At 35.3% G+C, this 9,705-nt stretch overlaps 1 pseudogene; it reads right to left on the bottom strand.

The window, feature by feature from the left end:
- Positions 1–8,864: 8,864 nt before the first annotated feature.
- Positions 8,865–8,979, bottom strand: LOC115291002 (annotated as a pseudogene).
- Positions 8,980–9,705: the final 726 nt, after the last annotated feature.

Genomic DNA, 9,705 nt, shown 5'->3' with positions numbered 1-9,705 from the left:
CAGAAATCATATGAGAGAAACTATACAAAGATGAATGTATTACTTCATACATTTGACACAATAAATCCATAATGCTCTGGTTGCTATGAGTATAGTAGCAAACAAAATACCCCAAATCCCAGTTTTATGGAATGTATAGCCTGATAAACTCAGTGGGATACATAAATAAATAAAGTCAACTATTTTTCAAAACATTTTTAATGCTTATTTGTTTCCAATGGAGACCAAGTACAAATGAGGGATGAACAGAGGGAGAGGGAGACACAGTATCTGAAGCAGGCTCCAGGCTCAGAGTTATCAGCACAGAGTGTAATGTAGGGCTCAAACTCACTGTGAGATCATGACCTGAGCAGAAGTCAAATGCTTAACCAACTGAGCCACCCAGGTGCCCCAAAATTGACTATTTAATAGTATCAGGCTGCATTAAGCTATGAACAAAATAAAGCAAAGGGGAAAATGTGACAAAAGTTGGTAAAGACTCTTGATAATGTAATATTTGAGCAAAATAAAAAGAAGTGAAGGAGGAAGTCATTCAGGTGTGGGAGAATAATATTCTATATAGAGAAACAATAAGATTCTTAAAAATTGGGGCATGCATGGGCGCCTGGGTGGCTCAGTCGGTTAAGTGTCCGAATTCGGCTCAGGTCATGATCTCACAGTTCGTGGGCTCAAGCCCTGGAGCCTACTTCACATTCTGTGTCTCCCTCTCTCTCTGACCCTCCCCTGCTCCCACTGCCTCTCTCTGTCTCTTGAAAATAAAATAAAGAACATAAAAAATAATTTAAAAAAAATTGGGGCATGGAGACTCTTTTTTCTTTCTTTCTTTTTAGAGAGAGAGAAAGAGAGAGTCCGAGCAGAGGAGAGGGGTAGAGGGAGAGAGAGAGCCTCTTAAGCAGAAAGGAGGCTCCATGCTCAGCACAGAGCCTGATGTGTGGCTTAATTCCACGACCCTGGAATCATGACTTGAGCCAAAACCAAGAGTCAGATGCACAACTGACTGAGCCAACCCCCTGGAGTATAGGGATTCTTAGGCACACAAGTGTAGTATGGAGCTGATGAAGGGTTTTAAGCAGGAAAGCAGCACAATCACACTGATATTTTAAATATATACATAATAAGTCATTACCAACTATAATGTAATATTGTTTTTATTTATTTATTTTTATTTTTTGTGAGTGATAATTGATAGCCTGTCTTGCATAGAGCACTATATACTGGATATCCCCACCCTCACAGATTTTATAGTGTATTAGAAATTGATATGGGGGTAGGGGCATGAGGATGCAGATAAAGGCTCATTATGATGCATGATGAAAGGTCAAAGATAATAATAATACACAGATGGTACCAGGAAATTACAGAAGAGAAATCCCAGCCATGAACATGTGATGCAGACAGTATTAATATGATACTAAAGGCAATTTAGTGTTATTGGAGTGTAAAGTGTAAGGCATTGGTCTGTAAAACATTCTAAATTATATTATACACACACACACACACACACACACGCGAGTATTTAGATAATTACTCAAAGTTTTATTTGATACACCACTCTGTCATAAGCTAGAGGTCAGATGTAAAAAGAACCAATAAAGGAGGCAAGAGTTGTTATTTTTTTTCAGTTATGAGAGAATTGGGATCTGTAAGAGGGCAAAAGTAGTAAGAGTAGAAGATATAGATTGCCTGTAAAAATACATGGAGAGTAAAATCAGGGAAACTGATGATTAATCACAAGAGAAGATAAGGAAAAAGTAAGAAGTCAAGAATGACTTCTAGGTTATAGGTTGTGTTAATAGATCAAACACAGTGCCAGCAATAGAGAGAGAAAATACAGAAGAAAACAGGCCCTGGGAGGAAGAATATTTGTTCAGTTTTGACATTTTTGAAGCTCCTGTGTGTTGCCTATGTTTGTACAGCAAGCAAACAGTTTGATTAATTAATCCTAGACTGCCAAGAGAGGTCTAGGAGGACAAATACATTTGGAAAAAAAGAGGCATATAATTAGTAGTTGGAACAATGTAAATCAATGAAATCACCGAAAGGTACTATATGAAGAAAGAAAAGCTGTGTTCAAGGAACCGAATTTTAGAATAAGAGATCCTTGAGAGAGAATGAGAGAGAATAGAGAGAGAGAAAGAGACAACAACATTACGAACTTGAAAAACTGAAAGAATACTGAAGAGTTTCCTACATCAGGAGAGCTGAAGGAGTGAAAAATGTTAAGGAAGGGAGATCTTCCAAATTCCACAGTGAGCTTCCTAAGGAAGGATTAATGCCTTTACTTCTGTTCTGCTAGGTCCCAGCATACACTCTGGAAAATAATGAACTCTAAGTGCAAAGTTGATAGGATGAATAAGAAGAAGAAAGGAAATAAAAGTAAAGATACACATTTAAATAGTTTTTTCCTCAAATACAAGGACCACTAGATGGTGGAGATTCTAGGAGTGCTGCCTAACACTGACGGGGAAGCTAGGAGAATTATGAGCACTTATCCATCCCGTGTCCACTCCATCTACTTTACAACTACCTCTACCCCCCTGCCAGATTTGCACACCAGAGAAGGAAAACATTTTTGAGGAAAATATGCAAAATTAAACATTTTCAAAGATAAAAGCTCATCCCAGTATTTATCATTCCCACGGTTATAAATGAGTTGAGACAAAGAGTAACATTTAAAATCATGAAAACAAACAGAAGAGTTAAAATTCAGCAATCTTAAAATAGGAATCCATCATGATGAGCTTCATAGGTTGGAGGAGTATAGTACTTCAGAATTATTCCTTTGTAGAATGGGGAGGGGTCATTCAGCATTTAAGTGTCTGAATTATTATGATTATTATCCAACCTTGAGAATAATGCATTCTTACCATGCCACAGTACCAAAACTCAGCTGCACAACATTTTTAAGCATATTAGGTTTAGCATCTACTTTTTGGATTTTGGGGCCAACCTGAGATCTTCATGCAACAGAACTAGCCATATCAAAACAAAGTGCTTTGGGGCGCCTAGGTGGCTCAGTAGGTTAAGAGTCCGACTTCGGCTCAGGTCATGATCTCACAGCTTATGGGTTCAAGCCCTCCATTGGGCTCTGTGCTGACAGTTCAGAGCCTGGAGCCTCTTCGTGTTCGCTCATGCGCGTTCTCTCTCTCTCTCTCTCTCTCTTTCTCCCCTCCCCACCTCTGCTCATTCTTCCCTCTCTCTCAAAAATAAATAAAAACACACATAGACAAACATACACATAGACACACACAAATACACAAAAAAGTGCTTTGTTTGGTAAAACCTACCTCTTCAAAGTTAAAAAAAAAAAAAGAAACCCTTGCTTCTGAAATATTTTACTTCACTAAAACTCCATTTCCCATTTTCTCTCTACCTCTTAAGATTTTCCTAATTTAATAAACACTGCAAAACATGTAGCACCTCCATTTTGCCAGTCAATTCTTCTACCTAAATATGGTTCGACCCAGTAACAATTTTAGCAATCTATAGATATAGAATGCCATTTGTGTAAATACCATTAACACAATGCATCAACAGTATACAAATCATGATGTTTTTGTTTTTTAACTTTCTTTTTTTATTTTAGAGAGAGGGAGTGCAAGCTGGGGAGAGGGTCAGAGGGAGGGAGACACACACACACACACACACACACACAAAAACATGCACACAGAAAGAAAAAGACAGAGACAGAGTCAGAGACAGAGAGACACACACAAAGAATCTTAACCAAGCTCCACGCTCAGCACAGAGCCCAACACAAAACTCAATCCCATGATCCTGGGATCATGACCTGAGCCAAAATCAAGAATTTGATGCTCAAGCAACTGAATCACCCAAGCACCCCTATACAAAACATGATGTTAGACACTACCATACAATGGATTATAATAATTTTCTACACATGCCACAAACTGAAACATAGTTCAGAGTAAGTATATTAAGAGTCCGATAAAACTGTTTCCAGTTTTCCTACAGTTAAATCCCAAGAGGGAAAAGACAAAATAATAAATTGTACTATCCTTCTCAATTTAACCATAATTTTGTTATTATTTACTGTACATTTTATTTTCCATCACTTTACCTTAAAAATACTATACTGAATATCCACCAGATGTCAGTATATGCGTGCAAATGTTTTACTTTGAAAAACAAGTGCCAGCAAAGTCTAATCTTCTATTAAAATGTACTCTTCTAAGAGATGTAAAGTAGGGGTGCCTGGGTGGTTCAGTTGGTTAAGTGTTGGTTAAGTTCAGTTCAGGTCATGATCTCATGGTCTGTGGGTTAGAGCCCCATGTCAAACTCTGTGCTGACAGCTCAGAGTCTGGAGCCTGCTTCAGATTCTATGTCTCCCTCTCTCTCTGACCCTCCCCTGCTCACGCTCTGTCTCCCTCTCTCTCAAAAATAAATAACCATTAAAACAATTTTAAAAATATAAAGTGAATGCCTCCTTTTTAAAAATAAAATTATTTAATCATCTATTATCTATTCATAAATTGTTGAAAATCATCTTTGAAGTTTTTATTCTAGCCAAATGTAATAATTTCTCAATTTGAATGTTTTTCTGGTACTTTATGAAATATTTACTTTAAGAAACATAGCTAGACAACTATCATTTGAAATTCTTTACAGAAATGAATGCAAAAACTTTTTGTTAATAAAACTTTACACCTGGAAGATTACAGAAAATTATTTGAAAACCCAGCCAAACAATAAGGTTACCATATAAAATAATCAACTACAAAAGTATGCAATAAAAATATATTAATTTTCCTATATCCTAGTTAAAAACAGAAAATGTCAGAAAGAAAATATTTCATTACACATAAGGGAAAAAGCAGACGTAAGAGGAAAAAGAGAAGTGTATGGTACCTATCTGAGGAATAATTGAAAACTACTTGAAAACATTCAACAGTACTAAAAAAATAATTGTATGAAAGAATGAGTCACTGTGGGAAAAAATGTTGTTCTTCCTAGATTAAACTGTCTTTAATGGCATACCAATTAAGATGTCATTAGATATTATGAGTATTGTTAAAATTTCACTAAGATTATATTAAATGCTACTTTAAGAAAAGTTTAACTCTACAGTTACTAGAAATTCTTATAAAGTTGCAATTATTTTTGAAAAATAAGCTTTGAGGAAGAAGCCTCTGAAGGGAAATAAGTAGAATACATAAATTTACCCAAAATGATAAAAGTGGTGTGTCAGTGAAGAAAATATTTGTTACTCAACAAATATCCTTACGATAACTGTCCTGCCATAAAAATAATTAAACAACTATGCTTCATAAGAGTAAATACAAATATAGATACCTGACTTTATATTCTGGAAATATATTCAGGTAAAGTATTGCAATGGTGACTTCTTTAAAATTTTTTATGTTTATTTATCTTTGAGAGAGAGGAGACAGACTATGAGTGGGGGAGGGGCAGAGAGGGAGGGAGACACAGAATCCAAAGCAGGCTTCAGGGTCTGAGCTGTCAGCACAGAGCCTGACGGGGAGTCTGAAACCTTGAACCATGAGATCAAGCTGAGCCAAAGTCAGAAGCTTAACCAACTGAGCCACCCAGGCATCCTGCAATGTTGATTATCTAGAGGCTTTTTATCATTTTACAATTTTATGTATTAGTTTTATAAGCTTAAAATTCAAAGAATTAAAAATGCTATGTTCTGTCTTAGTGAAAACAGAAGTTAGCAAAATACGAAGGGATAATTTTTAAATAATAAATTACAAGATAATATGATAAATATATATATTTGTTAACATAACAGTGAGCAAAGAAATTAATAAACTGGAAGAATATGAAGAGAGCAAGAAAATAAATCCATAGTTATGGGGAAAATAAGAATAGATAATTGGACAAGGGAATAACTTGTCATTATCACAGAAAAAAAAGTTTTCCATTTTGGACCGTAGTAGTCAGTTTTGACAAGCTTCAGGCACCATTCCAAAAGCAGTAAGATTTTAAGACACTGGAATTTCTCTAACTTAAACTTTTAGTATTCACTGTGCAGTAATACCTTAAAACAGTGTGTGATTCAGTCAGTTTTTCATGCAAACTCATATGTTGAGTTCCCACTGTGTGTCAGGAATTTTACAAGAAAAGTTCATAAATACAAAAATAGGCATTTCTGGCTTGAGCACAAAAATAGGCATTTCTGCCTTGGGACTGATGGCATTATACGTGATGTGTATTCAGACTGAGGAAGTAGTACAGAGAATCAATAATTAAAGCTTTCCCATTCAGAACTTAAACTTTTTTCCAACCTAGGTATTTAACATATTTAAAGGCCATATTTCATAAAATATTTTCCCTAGTGTACAGTCTTCTGACCACCACCCTATAATGTGCATATGACTTAACCTAGAGTTTTCCAATATTGCATATCCTCTGTGGGTTTTTACTACTACTTTCTTCTCCATACACATTCTTTTAACAACATTTTTTAATGTTTTTTATTTATTTTTGAGAGACAGAGAGAGACAGCAAGAGCAGGGGAGGGTCAAAGAGAGAGGGAGACACAGGATCCAAAGCAGGCTCCAGGCTCTGAGCTAGCTGTCAGCACAGAGCCGGACGCGGGGCTCAAACCCACAAACCGTGAGATCATGACCTGAGCCGAAGCCTGAAGCTGGACGCTTAACCGACTGAGCCACCCAGGCGCCCCTTCTCCATACACATTCTATATTCCTTAATTGTCTTTTCCTTATCCTCTATGTCAGGAAGAATATGTTTTTTTGCTAAAGCAGCCATTTTTACATGTATCACAGATTCTAACTTCTCTCAAACTTCTGAAAAACTGCTCAGTCTGTTATACCCTAGTCCTTTCATTTTCTGTATCTCTCAACATAAAATAAATCTTCTCAGAGGAAAAAAATGCAATAAATTTTCCAATCTAAATACCTATAAATACACATGTGTACACATATATCACTATCCTAAATATACTGTGGAATTAATATATTTTCCTTTTTCATCTTATAATAGCTCCATAATCTTTATTTTCTTACCCACTATTCATTTCTTAGTCTCCTTCTCCAGTGTTTATGTGATAAACATTTTACATAAAAATGAATTTATTGAATATGATCATTCCATATATATATGCTATTTTTATGACTGAACAGATACTTCCAAACTCTTACAAAAAATGTATTACTTCAAGAATAACTGAGGATAAAAACGTCATTCAGATTTCCATTAAACAGAAAAGCATTGTTTTAAAAAAGTTAAAGTGGATTTTTCTTAATGTATAGTTATTCTTTGATCATTCCTAAATTTACTGTTTCTCCACTGTAAAATTACTGTTTTTCGATTTATGATTAATAAAGACTTGGTTTGGTGGAGATATTTTGAAACTGCATACATCCTGTTGCTCCTTCTACCTGCCCACTCATTATAGCACCCGTCAGGGGATTGTGTCTCTAGCAAATGTTCTTCTAATGGAGCTCTAATAATGACTCCTTATTTTATTCATTCTTTATATATTAACCCCTAGAATCCTTCTGTACAAAATAGACATTCTTTCTCCCATATATATTTTTATTGACTTATTTTTATATCAGTATGGATTTATATGTATTTTATTAGTTGATTATAATCCAATACTATTATTATTTGCTTTGTGACTTAAATTTTTCAGCTATGGCTATTGGGCCCTTTTAATTTGCTCCTGTGTCTCTTCAATATAACCCAACTTTCAATTATTTTAAAGCACTTCTTTTCTGTCATTGCAAGATGCTCTGGGCTTATGTGCATTCTCTATTCCTTGGCAGGAATCCGTCACTACTCTAAGGAGTCCAGGTTCACTGTTTTGCAGCATGGGATTAGAAATCAAGATCTGAATGCCTGATGTGCTCATTATTACTGTAGTGTCACTGAATATAAGCCCTTTCAATGGGTAGAGCTAAGAAACACATGTATGTATGCTAACCCCATGTGTACACACACATCTATATTTCTATATCTAATGTATATTAAAACAGCAACAGTACATTAAAGCATAGGTACACACTGATATATGACTCTAATCCAGCATCACAGAGCTCATTCTACACTCTGCACACCTGCCTACTCCAATCTCCTGCACTCCCTATTTATAACTTGTTTCTCCAACAATGAAAAACCTGGAACCCATTACCTACAATATATTTACACATTTTTTAAATATTCTATATTTATTGAATTTATAGAAGCAATGTGACTATGGTAAAGGATATTTAATAGAGGAGATTTGCATTGACTGAATATGTTATTGTTTCCAGTGAAATGGAGGACCCATGATTTAAGTTATCCAATGTTAGTTATAAAATTTCCTAGACAAGACAAACATTAACTTTGCAACTCTAAGTGAACCTACTTTTGGGGAGAACAATTTAGGTACTTTGTGAGGACTCATTTGGGTAGTGTTTCAATAACTTTTTTTTTTTAAGAGCCAGCAATGAACAGCCTCACGTGACTGAGGATGGAGAGAGATTATTTGTCTGTCTGGATGGTTGACTGGTTAGATTTTTAAGTTGTCATTAAGACAAGAAATAAAGTTCACATAAATTATAGAGAAAGGCTACTAATATTAAAAGGAAAATTTCTGGTGTATTTTTGGAGAACTAAGAGAAGAGTGTGATTAAGCTTTGCCTCTGGGTCTAGAATCTTCCAATCAAACATAATCTAATTAAGTAATGAAATTACCCCTTATCCATGTGGGATACCTTCCAAGACCCCTCATGGATATTTAAAACAATGGATCACATTAAACCCTATATATACTATGCTTGTTTCCTATGATAACTTTTACATACATATCTATAGTAAAGTTTAATTTATATTTTAGGCACAGTAAGAGATTGACAATAATAACTAATAACAAAATATAGCACCTATAACAGTATATGGTAATAGAAATCATGTAGATTTGATCTCTTTTTAAACTGATAAGAACAGATACTACACTTGATCTTAGCCAAAAGGCCGAGAAGCGATGGATTTGATCTATTTTTAAAATGTCCTATTATATGATATTTACCCCTCCTATTCTTGTGATAATGTGATAAAAGGCCTACATGATAAGATGAAGTGAGGTGAATAACATAGGTACTGTGAGTTAGGTTAGGCTGCTATTCACTTTCTGACCTTTCCAGATCATAGGTGACCACAGGTAACTGAAATACTGAAACTGTGGAAAGTCAAACTGCAGATAAGGGTAACTACTGTATATTCTCTAGTCTCTTCCTAATATCTTCTCAATATTTTTCCTTATTTTTTATTAACCTCTCAATAAAATTAAACACATCAAGTGTTACTTTTTTTTCCTCAAAAATATAACACAGATAGCAAATTACATCACAGAAGGGCTCTATGTTTTCTGTCATCATTCATGAAAGTCAACTTATTTGGATGAAAAATGGCATAAACTTTTTATTTATTTTTTAAATGTTTTTTATTTATTATTTTTGAGAGACAGAGAGAGGCAGCAGGAGCAGGCGAGGGGCAGAGAGAGGGAGACACAGAATCCAAAGCAGGCTCCAGGCTCTGAGCTAGCTGTCAGCACAGAGCCCAACACGGGGCTCATATCCACAAACCGTAAGATCATGACCTGAGCCGAAGCCAGACGCTTAACCGACTGAGCCACCCAGGCACCCCAAACTTTTTCTTTTAAAATTCTAGATCTATTATACTAATGCACAATGACATTGATGCTACAAAATA

The sequence above is a fragment of the Suricata suricatta genome, chromosome 4 (assembly GCF_006229205.1).
Source record: "Suricata suricatta isolate VVHF042 chromosome 4, meerkat_22Aug2017_6uvM2_HiC, whole genome shotgun sequence".
NCBI lineage: Eukaryota > Metazoa > Chordata > Mammalia > Carnivora > Herpestidae > Suricata > Suricata suricatta.
Note: the sequence above shows the minus strand (reverse complement) of the source record. Positions and strands in the feature narration are given on the sequence as shown.